Source organism: Folsomia candida, unplaced genomic scaffold (assembly GCF_002217175.1).
Source record: "Folsomia candida strain VU population unplaced genomic scaffold, ASM221717v1 Fcan01_Sc006, whole genome shotgun sequence".
NCBI classification, from domain to species: domain Eukaryota; kingdom Metazoa; phylum Arthropoda; class Collembola; order Entomobryomorpha; family Isotomidae; genus Folsomia; species Folsomia candida.
The window spans coordinates 723,294-744,559 of NW_019091198.1; the positions used below are offsets into that span (position 1 = coordinate 723,294).

The 21,266-nt window shown below is 39.1% G+C and overlaps 1 protein-coding gene across 1 annotated transcript in view; it reads right to left on the bottom strand.

Moving 5' to 3' along the window:
- LOC110850875 (transcription factor SOX-6) overlaps positions 1 to 5,731 on the bottom strand; it is a 44,997-nt gene extending 39,266 nt beyond the window's left edge. The window contains exon 1 of the mRNA XM_035852967.1: positions 5,627 to 5,731. The gene's annotated coding sequence lies outside the window, so the exon portion shown is untranslated. The remainder of the gene's footprint in view (positions 1 to 5,626) is intronic.
- Positions 5,732 to 21,266: the final 15,535 nt, after the last annotated feature.

The window sequence follows — 21,266 nt, forward strand, 5'->3', positions numbered from 1 at the left end:
TAATCCCACCGCCGGGCCGGCCGGTCTTGCACTCTTCGTCGTCTTACTTTACTTTAAATAAGCAAACTAAAAGGCAACGTGGAGTTCGCGCAAGAAGTCACAAAGATTGGAAATTGTTGCATGGAGGAATGGAATGGATGGGTTCTGATGCAAGTTGAAGGTCTGATGATTCTAATGCGATTCTAATTCTTCTTCTTCTTTAGCGAGAGCAATGGCAAGAGGTTTTTTAGATCTTAAAGCCACTTTCGTACTACCATGTGCTATCTTCAAGTCAAGTTTGTAATTGACAATATGGAGTCAAACCACATTTATTAATTTATCACCGCGCGTCTCAAACCACAAAAGAAGTTTTCAATGAATGAATGAATGAAATCTAAATGTTAATAATTTTTGTGTCGAATCTCCATTACTGGACTGGACTGGACTAAATTAAGCTAGCCCAACTGTGTAGAAGAAATTATACACTCATAGATATCCCCCCACGTTGAGTTGAAGGGTAAAATAAGCCAATGACTTGGTTCTGATGTGACTATCCAAGACGAAGAAATGAAGTCTGCTTTCAAACAGAAATCACAAAGAATCAGATTGAACAGAGCCGGAAGTAGACATCACCAAGAAACAAATAAATACAATGTAGATATAAAGGCAAAATAAGATAATGCTAATCACAATGTGGTTTACGAGATAACGAAAACGTTGGCATTCCATCCATACCATTATTTGAATCAAAATCCATTGTACAGTAAGATTAAGGTTGAATTGAAATTTGCAAAATCTGATCCATTCAGACAAAGAAAACCAAAATGAGAGAGACATTCAACTTTTGAGAACACAATTCCTCGAGTAAAATCCCAATTATCTCAACCCACCAAGCAACTAAATCTAAAGTATTTAAAGGAGTTTGTAAAGAATGGTTTTGTTTGTGGGGAATGACAGGAAGAGCCAAGAATTTAAGAGGCCAACATGCCAACCATACCATACAAAACGGAGTCAACAAGGCAGGACAAAATGACAAAAAGTTGGAAGAAAAATGCCCCCAGAAAAAAAATGCATGGTTTGTCTCCCTTGCTTCCCGAAATCTCATTAATTAGCCACCCACCAAAATCCTTAAAAAAATCTCCCACTCCCTCCCTCAACCAATTTCACCCCGGTGACAATACAATTACCACCACCACCACCGACATTACATTAGAGAAGAGACAAAAAGTGAGAAAGAGAGAGCAAAACATTTCGGTAATCTAATTCTCCTTGTCTGCAAAACAGTTGTATTCTTTCTTCACTCAGCTTTGTTAGAGAAACTACTGAAATTGAGTTTTCCGTCCAAATCCAATCACGACGACGACGACGACGACGGAGACAATTCGACCCGGAAATTTATTAGAGAGAGAAGAAAGAAAAATCATGTTATTCATGTGATTGTCTTCACTTTAGACATTCCCATTTTCACTCAATCACCTCAAACTTTACGTAAAATGTACAAAATGTAGAAAATAATGTCCTCTTGCCATGGCTCAATCAAGGGAAACGACGTAATAAAACATGTTGGACAGAAAGAATGATTGTAATCATACATAGGTAGTTGTGAGCCAACTTTATATGTTCCATGTGACGATGGTTGGTGGGTTCATTGTAGGAAAATATATTGACGACACGAGAAGAAGAAGATGAGATTGCAGAAGAAGTTAGTTGGAAAACAAAATAATTGATATCTTGCTAACATCGTCTTGTCATTCTGTCTGGCACAAAACAACATTATTTGTTTCTTTTTCGTCGTCTTGCTACAATAAGTATGTACGTGCGTTATTGGTGACTGACTGATTGTAATAAATCTATTTGTGTCTCCTCACTTATTCCCAACGTATGAAATGAAAATGACAAACTTACTTTGCTTATGGGGTTAATAGGGAAAATTTTCTCACCTTGTAAGATCAATGATTATTATTATAATTCTCGTTGAAAAAACGTAACTTTTTCCTTGGCTTAAAGTTTCCAATGTTCCTCCCCTCACTAAAACTTTGATTAAACTGATTGACAGTATTTTTCCCGGTTTAATGTAAATTCAGGTTCACTTGTATCCCTTTATTTATGTAAACTTGGTTTTAATAAATCTTCCGTAATATATCATTTGCTTATCCACGATAAGGACACAAAACGAGGAAATTCTTCCCATTCTTTGCTATAGAATAATAAGTCTCAAGTCGTCTATGCAGTGACTGAAATACACAGCGTAGTTACTAAAATGTGCTCACTGTTCAATCGCATGAGTAGAACTGAACTGAGTAACTCGAATGACTTTCACGGATAGGGAGGATCTCACGCTGTAGCTTTGTCTGCATGATGCACTGTTCCCCAAACAACGAACTTGCTTGTGTTCAGTTTTATTATGATGTCGTTGCATTGCGAATCTCTACAAGGTGATGGATTTTCACACATTAGTACATTTTCGCATGACCTGTGTCCCCAACAATGGTGCCAAGACCATTATCAGGCGAGTGTCTTACCGCTATTATTCACTTTTCATCTCGTGGATCTGATTTTAAGAGGGATTTTACCAGCAGAGACTATGTTGTTGGTGGGGGAGGAGAGATTTGGGCGCAGGAACCAATCATGGCGTGGATCTGGTGGGAACAAAGGCTTCACGTCTCTCGCCATCCCATTGTCATCGGAATAACAATTGTGTACGAATCCTGCCTCCCTTGCGCAACTGCCACCAAGCACAACACGACGCCCACACACTAACCGACCCAGCAAGTTCTATGGAACAAGGAGTGTGAACGCCAACCCATTGTCTTTCTTTCCAAGCGTTGTTTTACTCCTGCGCAACTTAGCATGTAGATTTTCTCCGAGGTGGAAAATTGATGGATGCGTCTAAAAAGTAAGCATTTTACTTGGATATGAATTATTTGGAAGTAAGTATTTTTTTCCTTGGTTGGATTATTACAATGCAAGGTATTTGTTCAGTATGCAGATTCATTTTATGATAATTGTCTCATTTCCTCCCTTTTCTTGGAACTTTTCAGAGTTAAAAAGACAAAATATGAATGAACAATGGTGATTTGCTTTGTTCTGGGTATAAAGCAATTTAGTTTGTTTATTCATTCTATTTATCAGATAAATAATGCTTGTCAGAGTCAAAAGAAGGAGTCCATCCAACTGTTTATGATCTTTTACCGTTAGCTATGCATTGACATGACATTGTTTTGTTCAAAATCTTCAGCACGATTGTTTCTCTAGTGGTGGGCGGAACTGATTATTATTTACTCCGAGTCCTGAATTTAAATATGAGGATTCTGACCATTTGAATAATTTAAAAAAATGGTAACAGAAAACCTTGCTCCCAGTCGTACTTTATTTTGTGGGGAGAATACAGGCAGGCATGGAATGCAGGAGAATGCATTATTATTTCCTATGTGACAAATACAGATTGCGTTTACAAGAATCGACGCGGCATGGAGGATGCACGACACTGATTGAATGGACCACTTCCGCATCCATCAAGTTAGTGAGCTCGAGACCAGATCAAAAATGAATGAATGTCCGAGTAGTAATTAAGGATATGGATGGACGGACGACCTTTGTCAGATATTGGGAAAGAGAAAAATAATTTGTGGGGATGGACAATTCTTCTTTCAGATGGAAGGACAATTTGGTTGATAAAAGTATCAAATTCTTCCACCTTTTAGCTCAGTGTTCTTTGTGCATGATGGGAAATGGGACTGCATGCATGGGCAGAGAGTGGCAGAGACACACACATTATTACATGGTTCCTCTCCTTGAGGAGAGGCATTTGTATGTACCTGGTTCTGGTCTTTTGCTCTCTACTTTCTTCCCGCCTGCCTAGCTACATACATATGGAGTACATATGTATGTATGTAGCATGCACTCTCACTTATTGTGAGAGGGAGTTGTCCATAAAAATAAAACTGGGAGAAATATGGAACAAGTCATCCCATCCCATAAAGTGGTGGAGTTGGATGCGGAATGAGAAAAAAGGAAGAAATAATACATAAAATGGGAAAACTAAGAGAACAACATTTCGTGATATGGGTATGAGCATGTTTTTCAATAAACGTAATGGAAACTATCAAAGGGTTGATAAATCTTTCAATATTACGGGAAAGTGAGCACCTTGAGTTTCATCTCTCAGTCTGTGTTTTCTCTTTATGACATGGGATCAGCTCACATCACATCATTGGCCAATATAACGTTATACCAGAGTCCTGCACAGATCTACGCTCTGTATTTCTTCGTCGTGGTGGTGGTCGTGGAGAAAGGAAACGAGAAAGTTCAAAAGTTTATTCTATTTTATTCGCAAGGAGGATTCTTTCTCTCTCTTAGCCCGGCTGGGATTGGTAGCCATAGTTGGAAACAAGACAGAGAGAGAGAGAGAGATACAACATGTATAATGCATAATATTTATAGTTGAGATGCTTTATCTCTCTCTTTCTCTGCTCAAAGAATTTTCTCAACTTTCCCCGATCCTGCTACTCCAAGAAGAACATAATCATTTCTTGAGTCGTGTCAAATTCAGTCGTTTCCTTGTCTTTTAGAAGAGAAACGAAATAAAGGATGGCCAAAGAAGAAGTCAATATCTTGTTGATGATCATCTCGAGGGTCCGATCCATTTTCTTCCAAGTGCACCTTTGTGGTTTCTCCCCCAGTTTCACTTTAACTCTTGCTTTGCAGCCAGACAGCCAATGCTTTCCCCGAGTGGAAAAGAAACGCTAACCACAATAAAGACCTGTGTCGTAAGCTTTATTCTGTAATCGATGGATGCAGTATTATCAAAGCTACATATGCTTTTAAATAGATATTTCTCGTTTTGTGACAAGTAGTGCGTTAGTTGAACTCGGTATAAACGATGGTTTTTTTTGTTATTACTTCTATTCACAAGTTTTTCCTAATTGAGATAAACTATGAGAACGTTTAAGTTTGATGAAATCATGAATAAATGAATGTGTGCGTGTGCATAGTTTGATTTTATCCTGAAATCGAGTAATCTCATCATAATAAATAAATAATAATGAGGTTGATCTCATCCCGTTTCCAACATTCTACTCGAAACCAACAAAAATTAAAAGTCAAGTATGGGAATAATTAATTGTTGTTGAATGAGTCCACCAATGAAATATAAGTGGTGTTGCGTGGCGTGGTGAGGCTGACTGTTGTGGATTTAAGAGCCATTCACCACTTTGTATTCCTTATTCCTTCACCAACTTGACAAATAATGATGGATTCTGGTGGAAAATAGAGGAATTGTGCATTATTGTGCAGGAAGTTGAGTAACCAGCTCCAAAATAAATGAGGAAGGGACTCTCGAATTATCATAACTAATAGCTCGAGCTCTACTACCTAATACATACAAATTTTTGTTGTACACATCTCAAGAGTCATTTGTTCATCCGGATAATGAGCAAGATTTTTGCGGTCGAGTTTTGGGAATTCAATTATTGAGGGGAATATAATAATCTTAAAATTAATAATCAAAATATGGTCAAACACTTGGCAAGTCAAGAGCAAACCCTTAATAAATTAGATCAAATTCTCGTATGCTTTGCATCATTAATTAAAGCGATAAAGGGAATTGGAGCAAACATCATCGTTAATTAATTAGGAAAAGTCTCACAGTTTTTGCGATCCAGTGATTGATCAAGAACCACGCGCGGTGTGGACAATGGACAACTTTTCGGGAAGGGTTTTTTAGATTTGGGGCGGCTGCATGGTAAAAACAAAATTGGATAAATTTAAGCCCCCTACCTGATCCAATCCACAATGTTTATGTTGGTTTCCTTCCTGGGTTTAAGGACCACTCGGCAATCATTACAAAGAAAGAGCCAACATTAGAGTGTATCACGAGAAGGAGTGATATTGGTGGTGGTCAATGCAGCCACTTGTGTTCCGCATAAATAATGAGCTCCCCTGAAATTAAAATCAAATGATTTACCTCAAGTTGCTATATATTTGAGAAATAATAATGTAATGTAATTCTGCTATTAGGCGTAAAAGGAGAATGCAACCAACCACCATCATCCACCAGATTATTGCACACCTATAACGATACACCCTCATTTTATTTACTAGAATTTCTTATTTTAGTTTCCCATGTATTTGCTGCATAATTTTAATGAAGCTTGCTTATTGAAGAGAAAACCATTTCAAAGTTACCAAATTTACCGTTCTTTCAAGAAACCCGAGCTATTTTGTGTTACCCATTTATTCCCACAATATTTTAGGTTGTTTAAATAGCTTTTATTTTAATCCGCTTATGCCTTATGTAATTTATTGATGCTCGCTTCTTCTCCAAAACCTTCTAGGCCGTGCACAGGTACATGGATGGATTATACATGCGTGTAGGTAGGTAGGCAGACTTGAGGAATAACGAACAAGGGCGAGATTCGTTACGTAGATTTAGAGACCAATTACAAAATCTAATTTTGTTTCCTTTACTTAGAAAACTAACGAATCCTGGAAAATTATCAATTAACTTTATCAACGGCATCATGCTCTTAGACCATCACTTATTAGTTTACAGTTTGTTTTTGCAGGATGGGGAAAGCTAAGTGGAAAGTTGTCCAGAACGCTGTTATTTTATTTGTTGGCTCACATTACAAAACGTCCTCGCACTAACTAACTTAACTGCTAATTGTGAGCGAGCAAATGAGTCACAATAAAGCAAAAGGTAAAATGGTCGGAGTAGGCAGCCGAGTTACGAGACAGACGCGTTACACAAGTCAAAGAAGTGATCTCTCTCATTTCTCTCTCTTCTTGATTGAGAGAAACTACAGTAAAATGAGAATCAGTTACCGAACCAGCGAGTGGGTTCGCTTCTCAGATGTGCAGGAGGAGGAGGAAAAGGAAAGCATATAGTTTGCATAATTAATTATTTCACCAACGAACCTAACGAGGGTAGAAATAGGGTTAATTAACAAAAAATTATATTTCAAAGTAGAAATGAAGAAAGATGTGAATCTTAAAAATATATGAGAACCATTCACATCCATGTGCACAAACACACATGTCATGCGTTTTAAAAATTGTGTAGCATCAATTTGGTCGAATTCCGTCTACAATGCAATGCAATATTGCATACTGTGTGTGTGTGTAAGGACTTGTTGTTTGTGTGCAAATATTTAATGTCTTAAGTAAGATTAAAGAGGAGGAAAAGAGGGTACAGCTTATTTTAAGTATTGACAGTGTTTCGCAACCTGTGCACTTTGTTGTAGCAGACATAAAGCATATGCAATAATTTATTCCATTTATGACTCGAACGATTCTTTAATGCAGCTTCTTCTGACGTATTGCTAAAGTCCTTCAGTATGCATGAAAGGTAAAAATCCTAGACAAAACACATTAAAGGGCACAGCACGCGTCCCGGGACAATTAGTACGAGAAGAAGAACTATAAGGAACACAGCGGTGCAGGAGGTGGTGGAGATTCGGGGAATATTTTCAAGTGTCATTGGTCCTTTTACACATTCCATTTGACTCCCCTTCTCATTAGAGAATAATTTAATACTTCATGCCAATTAGGTGAGAGAGAGCGAGAGAGAGAGAGAAAGAGAGGGAAAGAAACAACTACTCTCGAAAAAATAAACGTGACTCCAAGTAAGTAAGTTACCCAACATTTAAACTTTAACTGCTAACGCATAGTGAGAATTTCTCTCATTTATCACTTTTATTATTTCTCTCCCATTTCCACCTTCGACTTCGTTGTCTCGTTTTCGCGGAGAAATGTAAATGTCCTATTAAACCGAATTTTGGCAACATAACATAAATTCCTATGGTTCATTTGACTCCGTTAAGATCCCCGTAAAACACGACGTGCTTATTGTCATGTGGCGATTATTTGGAGCAATTATGTGGGAGGACGGTACTAAAGTTGGCTACTCCTCGTCATCACGACCATAAATTATTCTAATGTGCGTGGTGGCTCAGGTGGTGGTGTCGCATGAGCCACCTTGCTCACTCTCTAAACAAGACGCTGAACAATGCCGTCTTCCTTCCGTATTACACTAATAAAACATTGTGATAGCGATTGTGTAGCACATGGATCACATTTATTACAAATCTTGACAACGACGGAGGAAAAGATTGTGATGTCAACGTGGATAATCGATGTGATGAAATGAAATGCATCCAACGACGAGGTGGGATTTAGCCTGCCAGTTGGAACTGATTGTCAACCACTAATGTATAAAAGTGAGTTTTGGAAGCAACCCTCATCATCACTCGACAGATTCAACTGCTCGAATACGTATAACCAAAGTGTTTCTTTCACAAAGTTTCCACCACGACAACGCTCTGGTGATGAGCTAACGTTCCCAAACGAAGATGTGATCGGTGAGAATGAGGAAATTGAAAGGAGTTTCGAGGAGATTAGGGCATCAGATTGACACGAACTCGGCAGCTCATTTCCCTAGCGTGTACATGGAATATTGTGAATGCGAGGTTGTGAGTTGCATTGAATTTTGAATCGTCTTGTGTCCCATATTATACCACTCCTTCTAGAGCAGAAGAGGAGACAAACAAACAAACAAAAAGTTCAGAAACTCATCAATCTGGAGAACGGACGAATAATTCCCAGTTCAGAAAGATTGATATATCTCAACAATTTCATGGAATACATAATGTCCTCCGCAACACCAACTTTTAAAAGGAGTTGATCTCCAGAATTTAAGATGATTGAGTAATTAGCAATTATGTGTATTCATCACTCTCTGCATAAAACTAAAGCGTTGTCTGGCACAATAATCTTTAGGATCTTAGTGCAAAAGCATGGGGGTTGTAGTGAATTAAGGCCATGTATGTATTTTGCGCCCTTTAAACGGGCCAACTTTTTTGTATTTTGCATTAACGCACTATTCTTATTTTTGAGGCTGAACCTTACTGAATTTTGCTTAAGTGAGAGAGAGATGAGAATTATTATGGATGATGGAGATTGAGTTCTGGGATTTTTGTCCCGCACAATTGTGTCGAGTCAGTGATGCTTGGAGAGCTAAAACACGTCATGGAGGAAGTCTGCTAGTAGGAAGAAGGAAGGAAAGAAGGAGGAATGATGGGTGCAACCAAGTAAAATGTTTGTCAATAGAATTTGGTAATGTTGCAAGTCATTAATCATTCGGTGTGCTTGATGTCTTCTGCGCTCCCAACAATAATAATACGCCAGCCAGTGAACCAGTACTACTGCCACTGCTACTTAACTGAACCATGCGATGTTACCAAGCAGGACGACGAAACCAAAGCGATCCATTCTCCATCATCTAGGATATTCTCGTCGGATAATGCACAAGAACCAAAAAAGACATCCACACCACAACAGGCATTCCTCTGCTCGAATTTTAATACGATTAATAATAGTTTGGGCATGCATACGTTATTGGGCTTAAGAGAGGACGCATGTATCCACGACGAGACGACATGATGGAAGAAAACCTATGCATTTACATAGACACTGAATGCAAATGGGAATAATTGGAACACGGTTAAAACACAGCAAACAATTCTCCTAGTTTTTATGGATTTGATTAAAAATCAGGTTCTCATAACATACGTGAGTGAGTGAGATATGGACAGATAGAATCTCACAATGACAATACATCACCACCACGACTACAAATGTATTCCCGGCATGATAAGCAAAGTCCTCTTTATTCCATTTGCGTAGAGGTTATTCCCATTGTGCTTATTCTGCTCGGGATAAAAATGATGAAATTAAATTAGTTGTGTCTTGTTAAACACGGTTGGTTAAGTGAGAAAAGTTGATTATGTTTTTGGAAGTACAAAGTCATCCCATCTGCTCTTCCGTAGCAGAGCAGAGGAGCACAATACAAATAGAATCGTAGTAGTAGTAATGTGGGGATGTGAATTGTGATAAAATTGTCCCGTTGTTGTTGCTTCCATGGGTTTTGAGAATTGAAATAAAAGGGTTCTACAATTTCATTTGTCATCAAAATTCTTGACATGGGATGAAAATCGTAGTAACTGAGGGAGCTCCGAGAAAGAAGTGGTAATGGTTGACTAACAAGGTGCTAATAATAAATGGATAGCGTAGTTGTAAAGTGATGCTGCATTGTCACCGAGTTGCCACTGGTTGGCCAAGTCATCACATCATTTTAAGCATGTCTAATGAATCCAACTACTTAGACGACGCTGCACCACTGTTGCTTCTCCTCTGAGCCTTTTGTTACCCGTGTCAATTGTCCCAAAATGTTTTTGTTGGGTAGGCAAATAAGCTGGCTGGCATTCATTATATCAAGCCGAGTAACTGTTCAGTCTTTTATGTCGAAATTATCTTCTTAGCATCGTTTTCAAGATTTCGACGTCTTCGTCCACTGGTTATTTGAAAGTGTCAAAATTTATTGAGCATTTCGTCATTGTAATAAGCTGCTCCATGCACACACTTGACCGTCCGTGGTGAGATTTGAGAGTCACGAGCAAGATATCAGATGTAAATTACGAGAAGGACAATACTAATTGGTGAGAAGATGGGTTGTTATCTAACCAGTCGTACGTGGACGTAGTGACAACGACCCCTGAGTGTAAAATTCATTGGCTTTGTAAAAAAAGACTGCCACATTCAGCAGCCACTTTTTTTATTATTTTGTTTAAAAGCCCTGTTCTCATCCATCCCACAAGGCACCGTCAATTCGGGAAGGGATTATCTTTTCTGATTTGGAGTAAGTCTGACTGCTGAAGGACTTATGCTTGCCTGTTGGGCATACGTCCAACAGATCAGGCATGACGACGGCGACGACGATTATGATTATTATTGTTTCAAACTTCTGAGACTATGCCCGTTCTACTTTTACTTTTACTTTGGAAATAGATAGCTCCGCTGCTCGCCATTATTGGAATTTGGTAAAGTTTGTGTCTTTCTAATTCATCCAGGCTGCACAACCCAGTGGTAAATACGAGATTGGTCGTATGTATGTTTGTAGTTATACAATGATAAGATGATCATGGAGGACTATCTCTTTCCGACTTTGCTTCTGGCTCACACGGGTGGGTGGTGGTGGTAGTTGAGACGAAGGTGATCCGTCACTTTGAGGCATTTCTTCGTCTTCCTTTCCCTGCTTTTTAGTCGGTGGTGTTATTAAGAAGTGTATAATCGCATCCCATCACATTACAACACAACCCTTGCTCTCACTCACCCACTCAGTCACCCCGTCCTCCGGATAATGAAGTAAATAAAGTAGTGGAGGAAAATAGAAAACTGCTTTTTCACATGGCCTATCAATCAACCCGGGTCCAACTGTGACATCCACTTTCCCTTCTGTCCGTCAAGGGAAATTGAAACTCAGCCAGCTTATACTACTCGCACACCTCTCACTCGCTATTAGCTCCCAGAGCAACGCGCACATGGTGAATAAAATGGAACAAAATTGCCAACCTTGTGCGAGCGGAAAAGAAGATTATATTTTCTCTAGAATTGTGCTAAACATGGAGCATCAGCAAAAAAGTGACGGGTTTATATAATTCATGCTCCGCCACACAGTGACCCTTCATACGTACGTACGTACGTACGTACGTGTATAAAGACGTGAGTTTTGCAACCTCAGTGTAGTAGTAGTGGTGGCAGCATTAATGTAAAATTTGATGAAATCATGTCCATCCCCCACCACGTGAAGATTTCATAAAACGGATGAAGGACGACTCCACTTTTGTTGGCATTATGTCACCATGAGCATGAGATTAGTGGTATCATCATCAGCCTGTAATGTAATGCCGTGTCATTATGTCATGATCATGTCGTGAACTGTAAAGTGAACTACCAACCGTGATACTACTACTCATCCTCATCCTCATCCTCATACAGTGGGGTGTCATCCGTCGTCACCCACTGGACTGGAGGGGACATGACATCATCATCCTCTTCTCGTAATAATAATACCACCACCAACAACAACCAATGTTTGGCTTACTTCTATACCCACCAGCCGATCATCAACTGTCGGGCTTCATCTCTTTATGATGACAATCTCTCTTTCTCGTCTTCTTTCACTGAAGAGCAGAAGCAGTTCCTACCAATAACCAACCACCAGGAAAAGAACAAAACGTGACATCAGCACATTTTTATCGGCTCTTACTTAACCTAATAATATTGTTGGGCTTATCCTTGTGAACACGGATCCAATGGAGGAATAATCACATTTTTCACATTTCATATCTCATTATCCTCACGTCCCATACATTTCCTACCTCGTACATCCATCCCTCCTCTAAACCTGCACAGGCACATTCATCGGGTGATTATCAACTATAGTGTCGGAATTAATAGTACAATAGAAAAACGCAGCGTAACTCAAGTAGCTGCCTATTATGGAGTATAACAATCTCGAAAAGCGCATCTTTCTCAATGCAGTCTCATAAAAATCAGAACCTGACGATGTAAAACAAGAGAGATTTAAGTATTCAAATTTATTACTGGGTCGGAATTCTTCTTCTCCTTTACCTGCATGATTCACAATAATGGATCTTGGCGTGATTCAATTAATTCACCTTGTACGTAAATATTTTTCTGGTATGCGTTCATTTGTGCTCAATGCAATTCCTTAATTAGGTTGGACACTGAATGTTGAATGATGAATTGGCTAAAAAATGAGGGAGGTGGTGATTACGACTAAAATCGCCTTCTTCCTTCTTACCAGTCAGGGAGGAGAAGTAGGAGGGACAGGTGGGTGCACACATGTACGTTTTAATTTTTCTACTTAACAAAGTAAAACAAAGACAAGATGGAACAATGGATGGATGGAATTTTGTTCCTCGCAACACAATCACACACACATCACAGGGCTTTATTTATTTGTGTGTTGACTATGTATGGTAGTTAGTTCATTGTTCCTGCCAGCCACTACCAGTGGTAAAACCGTGTGTGACTCAAGATAAGGTTGAGATAAAACAAGGCATAAGATTGTGAATAAAATGTGTACAAGCTACAGGATAAAAGATGAGTGGAGGATATTCAACTCTTTTAGTATGACGAACAAATTTACAATGGGTGGTGCATGATGGGCATCAAAAATCAGATGTATCTACGTACCCATATGCACCACTGGTACACGTAAAAGTCAAAGAAAATCAAATTATTATCTGTCCATTTACTTCCTTTGCCAAGTCATCCATTGTTGTGGAGGTTGAGGAGGCTACTGTTGTGCCACTGCTATTTTTTTGAGTGGAGGAGACGACCACGAAGGTAAATGCCTCCCTCGAGAACAATCGCTATTATTTTGCCATCAATAAAACAACGCTTCATTATTAAAACTGTTAAGGGTCTATTATGACTTTTACAATGGTGTGGTGGGACGTACCTCAACATCCAATTATGAAGAATTTAGGAAATATGTAAGTATAGCAGGCAAAGTGGTCGATGGGATAACAAACTCGAATAATCGTGACAGTATTCTTATAATATTTTAAAATTTTTTCTCATTCCTTGAGCCCCCTACTTTCCAAAGATCTGACCGACTTTTGCGGCCAATAAAAGAAAAAAAGGCTTTACTTTTGCCGAAAGTATTTATACAAATTTAACAATGAACAATATTTCATTATAAAATCTCAAATTCTTTGAAACCAAACATTGTTACAATAAGAAAATCATAAAAGAATAAAGAAATCATCCAACGAACCAACTTTTTTGTGTGTATACTTAGCTAACCAGAAGTCGGGCCATATAGCTCACAATAAATTCCTTCTTGCCATCTTGACGTTCTCGCCTAATGCAAAGTCCATTTATTTCATTTCTTCTCTGATTCGATAAAAAATTGTGAGGAACCAAACGGCTCTCTTAAGTAAGTACTTTGAGTTCTTGCAGTGTCCAAGTATGACAACTGACTCCTGGCTGTCATTAAAAGTACGTGTCTTGTCTAATTCAATTGGTTTTATTTTTATGGAAGTCTGCAGTTGTTCTCTGCTGGGTGCTTGGTGGTTTGTGAGTCAGGCTGCTTGATGCTTCTTTATTTTATTCAAGCCATGAATTGAATTGAATTAGAATCAAAATGAGAAAAAAATGTCCCCAAGAAATGTGACCATTGTTCATTGTCACTCAAATAAAACACAATCAGTAACGCTTCTCACTATAATAATAATACTCGGGCTAAAAATGCTGTGTAAAGAGGCTTTGCATGCATCACGATGAACGGTTGTTTGGTGCCGATGCATGCAACACCTGAGATTCCTTGATGAACAACGAATCGTCTGAATATCCCTCGAAATACCAATCTATCTTGGCTAAAAAATGCTGATTGTTTGACGCACATACAGAAAGATGATACACACGGCTTTACAGCAGCATGAGCATAAATATAAAACAGTGTGGAAAACCAAGCCAAGGAGTTTAGCTCTCGTGAATAGAAAGCATTTTGAAGGGGACAATCCCAACAATGCACAAAGCGACAAACACTACACCGCCCAATTTCTTATATATATTCTAAAGTCTTTGATTTGGATTTATTTTATTATTATTGTGTGGTTGAATATTACTGCTTTGTGGTACTTGCAACCAGCCAGTGTGTGTTGGGTGAGTGAGTGGACTAATCTCCGCCGTGAAAATTCCTTTACTGTTCACTGCCCAATTATTTCAAATCAAAGAAGGCCACCTTTCTTCTCTTATTAATAAGAACTTTCAATATCCTCCACAATGACTTGGATGCAACTCCTCGGCTGTTTGTTGCACCCTGCAGAATGTGAACCTAATTTGGACGGAGATGCATATTTCATACGTTATTATTCTATGAAAAATGTCCAGCAATTCATGGCAGACGGAATGTCTCTCTCTCTCCTTGATTATGATTCCCCAACAGAAATCAATATGATCAAAAGTGCTCTCCTCTCGTCATCCTCTGAGAACAGTGGATGAACATTCTCCACTTCGTCCTCGGCTTAGTTCCCGTTCAAGACTGCTTTATTGTTACAACTTTGTCCATGTCAACCTGAATGGGTGGGGAATGATGGAGCGGTGCAGAATGGTGTGATGGGGTCGTTGGGTACCATAATGCGTGAATATTATGTATATACCTCCGCCCATGCATATACTTCTCATAATAAACTCTTGTACTTTTCACTTCACTTCTTCTCTCCATCACATCACTCCAAAAACCATGATCCCTTTTCTCTGGTAATTAGGGCTGCACAACAACCAAAGGACATACGTCTAGCTCCAAGTAACAAGGAGTGTGCGTCGTGAAATGGGATTTCACCTATTTTTAGGCATAATAGTCAATTTAATTTGCTTCACTTTAGTTTAAGGGATAAACGCAGGGAAACTTGGACGGGAAAGTTGCTGCAAGTAAGTACATGCACCAACTAGTCTGTAAGTACTTGTATTATGCCCGAAAATGTCAAAGGTATTGGTGTGGGAAGCCGTTGAGCTGGAGGAGAGAAAGAAGAAAGGGTGTCACTCACTCAATTCACGTAGAAAAGCAAAGCTTGTCCTTATGATGAATTGGTGTTGAATAATGATTTTGAAAATCTTTCTCTTATTCAATCGAGTATCCACAAACAAAGTCTTTACCCAAAGTGTCTAAAGGATAATGCTGTTGACGAGACGAAAGCCTACGTCAAACGGGCTTTCTTTCACTCTTATGTGCTGCGTATTTTAATTAGCGTCGGGGTATTACATAAGTATCATGCACTAATGTAATGGTGTAACACAGAGTACGAACCGCCTTGTCGAGTGATTATATACAAGGAACACGTTGAAATTTGATATTGTAGTTGTGCGACGACTTTCTACACAAGGTTTTATTACGTAAAACTTATCAGCATCATCTTTCACAGGTCTTCTTATCATTTATTCCCATCCGAAGTAGCGAGTAGAGTGAAAACCATGCCAAACGTGGGAGTGAAAGGTGAATCGAATCCTGCTCCAATCTGGTGCACCAATAATCGTCATCTGCTCTTCCCCATTCTCTTTCCATTTTAGTTGATTTTGTAACCAAATTTTGAAACAAAAATGAAAACATAAACCCTTGTTCGTCTCTCTCTCTCTTGTGTTCAGCAGAGTGTGCACAATCATAAATAATATATTTATCAAGCCATTATGCATCAGTCCCCTTCCAGAGATACACTCGTACCACAAATTGTTGCCGAAAACAAGCCTTTGCTCCACAATAAAATATGAAACACATGCAGATTATAGCCCTCGCCTCGTTCAGCTCTGATTTGTCATCTCTCTGCTGATTGTTTGAAAGGGATCCCTGGAGACGGAGAGAGAAGGCGGAAGGATGAAGAAATGGGCCAAATCAACCTGCTTCACTACGAACGTTATGATTACATCCAGCGCAACAGCGGCATCCTCCTCATCACGGAAGGAATAAAGTGAATCGAAGGCGGAGGAAGAGAGAGAATCATCACGTTGATTACAAGGAGCAGGAGCAGCAGAGTGACGTAAATGGCCAGTGATTACCACAGCAGTGGAGGAACAATCATTCCTGAATAATTCCCTTTGTGATCCCCAGATTCACGTCTCAACCCAGCAATAGCACCACCAGTATTAAAACAGGAGGTCCCAGCAGGGAATTTCTCCACGCACATCAACTCCACCACAAAACAACCAAGACTCTCCCGAAGCACGAGGAAAGGAAAGAAGGAAACAACAACTGTAACGACGGGTACCGAAAACAACTTTGATTTGACAAAACCAACCCAAACCAAAGTGCATGCATAATAAGTAGGCTCCAGCAAACTCGAGGGCGGAATAGCTTTTTTCCTCATATTTTTAGTTTAACTACGTATCTATGTACGTGTACATAAGTGCAAGACAATTACCATGTTTTTAACAATAATCAAATGTAATATGTTTTCCAAACCTTGCTCGTTATCAAGTCCCCTTCTGGTTTGATCTGAGAATATATCCCGTTGTCCTTTTCAGGAGTTTTGTACATCTCGTGAAAACGTGTCCGAGAGAGAGCTTTCTCTGCTCAAAAAATGTAAACTTTTCCTGAGAAATGGCTGTTACAAACATGTTCCATCACTCGTCAACAACTCTCCACATTCGTCAACAAAATTAATTAAGTAACAATTTTGATTTGTGGTTTGGTCATTTTATGTACTTCTTCTCTTACCCAGAGAGTTAAGTCTTTGCTAGGGTTTATGTACTTACTTGTGTAAAACTTTGTAAAATTGTGACAACTTTTTTATATAGGAAGTCGTATCTGGTATGAAATGGGGTGCATGTACTGCTCCATGTTGTTTACAAGTAATTAAGACAATTTGGTCGACTCTCGGTTATTATCTGACAGTTCAATTTGTTACTTTTTCTACACATGAAGAAAGTCGACACTTTTTCAGCAGCAGGAGCAAATGAGTTTTGGGCTTGAGTCCAACGTCTCTTAATCAAACTCCGGTTGGTGCGGTATTGCGACTTATCATCATCAGGCGTGCATATATTTGAAATAGTTTTAAATTTCACAAATTGAAATTTTTGACTTTTCCCACATTTCATGTTTCCTTGTGTTAGAAAGTAGCAGTGATGGTGGTGGTGGGAAATGGCAGAGCAGTGATATCTAGTTGGTAGGACTTACTGCTGCTGCAGGAGGCGAATTTTGATGGAGAAAAGATGATTACGCTGCATATCAGGATTAAGTGAAGTGAAGCCGTACACACAAAACCACATATGCATTCCCTCCACCGCACTGCACTATGTACATGATCTGTGGGGAGAGAAATATTTATTTGCTTTGTGACACATAATACAGTCGGAAAATGAAATGATACAAAAATGACATAACTTTGTCAAAATCTCGTCTCCCACATTTGACGAGCACGTTGAGGCTCGCACAGAAATATATCTGCTCATACGTACATGTCTCTTCTTCTACATCTGCAATTTTGAAAGGCGAGAGAATAATAAAACCCACCACCGGCACCAATGTGCTCCTCTTCCTTCCTGGTTATTAGTATTTGTTGTAAAGATGATGATGATGAGAGGACGAGGTGTTAATCTGGGGATTAGTTGTATAATGGGAGACACAAGGAGGGAGAAAAGCGTTCAGTTCAAGGTGGTGGTTATATGGCTGGCTGATAAGCTCAGCATTCATTTTGTAGGATTCCCTTTCACTGCGCCACGACTTTCATCAGCCGCAGCAGCAACACCATTTATTTCTCAGAGGCGAAAAATAAGAATGCGTAACAATATCTGAATCTGAGTAAAAGTTAAGCTATTGGAGATGCAAGTGGTTGAAAGGTGGTGGTCGTGATGTAGAAGTTCCTTTCACATTACGAAAGAACACCTTGAATTTGGTAATAATTCTTCAAAGAGAGAAATAGTAATCATGAAATTAATTACTTTCACCACCTCCGCGATGATTGAGCTTGACTCCAATTTTTTTTGGAAAGTGAGAAGAAGATTCGATTACCTTAAGATTTGGCGAGAGTTTCAATTTGGGGGAACCTGGAAGAAGTCGTACTTTTATTTGGTTTAGAGGCTGAGTATTTACTTCTGTGTGATTTGGTCAGTCGGAAGGCAGAACAAAACTGAGGAGAGAAGACGGAAGTAGTAATCAGCGATCGTAGTAGTATGACTCGCTCACTTAATCACTCTCCGCTCTTATTTTGGTGTCATTTGGTTGTACAACTTCATTCACAATGAAGAAAAGAGAGAAAAAATGAGGAGGAGAGGAGAAGAATGCCGTCGTGTGCGTAAGCAAATGTCACATAGTAATAATTTGTGAAAGGTTGTTCACAAAGCAGATTCGAGAACAGAGTCCCAATTTATTACTCGGATCACACAAGGATTCTTATCACGGTATCATTTTCTCACCAACCGAATCAACCCAACCTACCAACCAGCCCGGTTTATTACTCCTTCTTCGATATACGTAAGCAACTTAATTTATTGCAATCTTAAATTCTACTCGCTTTTACACCAAATTGCGCATCACGTCATGAAACCAAAATAATTATTCTGAGCTAAATTTGTCACAGAGAGATTTCTTTGTTTCTAATTTTAGCCGGAAGTACCTCAATCCGAATCGAGATTTATTTTCTCAGGAGGATTAATAGTTGGAAATTGTTAAGTTTAATTTATATCGTATAAATTTCCAAAATTTGGGAAGGATTTTAAAAGTAAGAAGGAGAGAGAGAGAGATTGAGAATCCGTGCCCCACATGTTTCACATAATGCATATGTACACATGAGAACGACTACTTTGCTTATATTTTTGTTGTAGCGAATATGACAAAGTTACAAAATGTGTGAATCTGTTGACGTCAATAGAGATGATTCATCTGCTTGCACTTGGGTTTAGGTCGACTTCTCACTTGCACCCGTCCCATGTTGATTTTACAGAATGTCACTCACTCCCGGGATTCGGGTTTTTTAACAACCTTTATATTTCGAGTTTGTGCATGCAAAACAAATCCCAATATATTCTTTTACTTATTTACTACGGACAGTTCTCACATGCTGCGAATTTCCCATTCTTCTTCCGATAAATACGAAGGTTAGCCCAATTAGGATGAGAAGGATGGATGAAGATATCTCAAATTCACGAAGGCTTTATTTACGCCGTTAAAGCCGAAATCTATTTAGTTGAGAGCTTGTGCGGTTGGAAAGAGTAAACGAAGCAGTTGATGGGCTGGACTCGATGGAAAATACAATATTGAAAAAAACCTGTAAGCACGGGATGACTCGTCCATGGTATTTTTATGAAGCGGCTCTCACAACTTCTCAATAAAACAAGATATCGAATCCCCTGCAACTGCTCCCCCCAGAGTTCGACATGCTACTCCAACGCGCGATGGGATGGAATACATTTCGAATTACAAATGATGACAATAAAGGTCGATATTGGATACATTAATAACATAAAAGAGAAGTGCAAGAGTAAAAGTAAGCGATCCAATCCAAGTCTAGCAGTGGATCATGATCTCTCTTTTTCTCTCGTTTTTTAGAGAAAACACACCAAATCCTTCTCTCAATTTTGATGTGAACACATTAATTTGCAAAATTTGGGTCAAATTGGACTAAATTGTTACGTAAAGTTCATTCCGTGAGTATTATTACTCAAGAAGAACTACAATTATTTCGTTATTAAAAGTGAAACTTGGCAGGAAAGCATAGTAGTCAATGCTGCTGGTATTTACCACAGCCTGGTAAGCGTATACCACATACTGCATACATACGTACATACGAGTCCCCATGGTCCTCTTCTGCACCAGACTACTTCATCGTTTTGTCCGCCTTTATATTTATGGACCCACTGTGCATTATTTCCGGTTACTTTCTCTCTCCCTAAAAAGTTTTACCTTTCACCTCCTCCTCCTCCTTCTTCTCAAAGCATACGTAAGGACTTGCCAATTTGGTGGAAGGGTAGTATTAAATAATAATGCAAGTCGTGGTGATGGTGGTAAGTGTGCCGTAAGAGGAGAGTCAGACAACATATTGCGCCTTCACTCTCAAACCTGACTACTCCGAAACCACATTCATATCTTTCAGAACAGAGCAGGAATGCAACATCTTATTTAACTTGGCTTATTGGAAGACCACACCACCACCACCACCACTTGTCTCCCCATAAGTCAATCTGCCTCCTTCTCACAAAATGAAATTAGGTGTCTCACTACTTTTGAAATAAGCATGATTTTTATGAAATTCTCTTTGTTCAACGTTTCTTCAAAGCTGCAGCGAGAAGTGGAAGCGGAACATAAGATGAAGGATGAAGAGAGACAATCTGAAGGCCATGAAAATCATAAAGCAACCCTTCTCACAGGATTTCCATTATTTATATAAAAAAGGAGGATGAGTATCTTGTCTGAAGTGGATTTCCTGAGTATTGAAAAGTCGAGAATAAATTGCAGATTAGTGTCGACCAGAATCGGAAGTTGTTGGTCTGGTTGGATGAAAAGAATGAAAGGGTGACATGCCATATATGTACTCGCACACGCACAGAGAAGCCAAAAAACCCGACTGACATCACATAATATTACGTTATTATCATGTAATGGCTTGTTTGGGTGACCACAAACATAAAACTACCACTTGTCTACGACCACCAAAGGGTTAGAGTTTTTAGGGGTGAAGAGAAAAAGGTTACTTACACGGCTTCTTTCACCCTTTCCCCCAAAAAGCCAGAGCAACAATACAATTTCCGAGTTGTGTCCAATAAGTCAATAATGACGTGGGAGAAAGGAGGAAGGAATGCTTGACTCCACTTTGTTTTATATACTCCAACCCACACGATATAGACTTGGCGGTGGGTCATTATTACCACTCAAGTTGTTTATCAGGCAGGGGAAGAAGAAGGTGCGTGCATGCAGTGGACTGGATTTT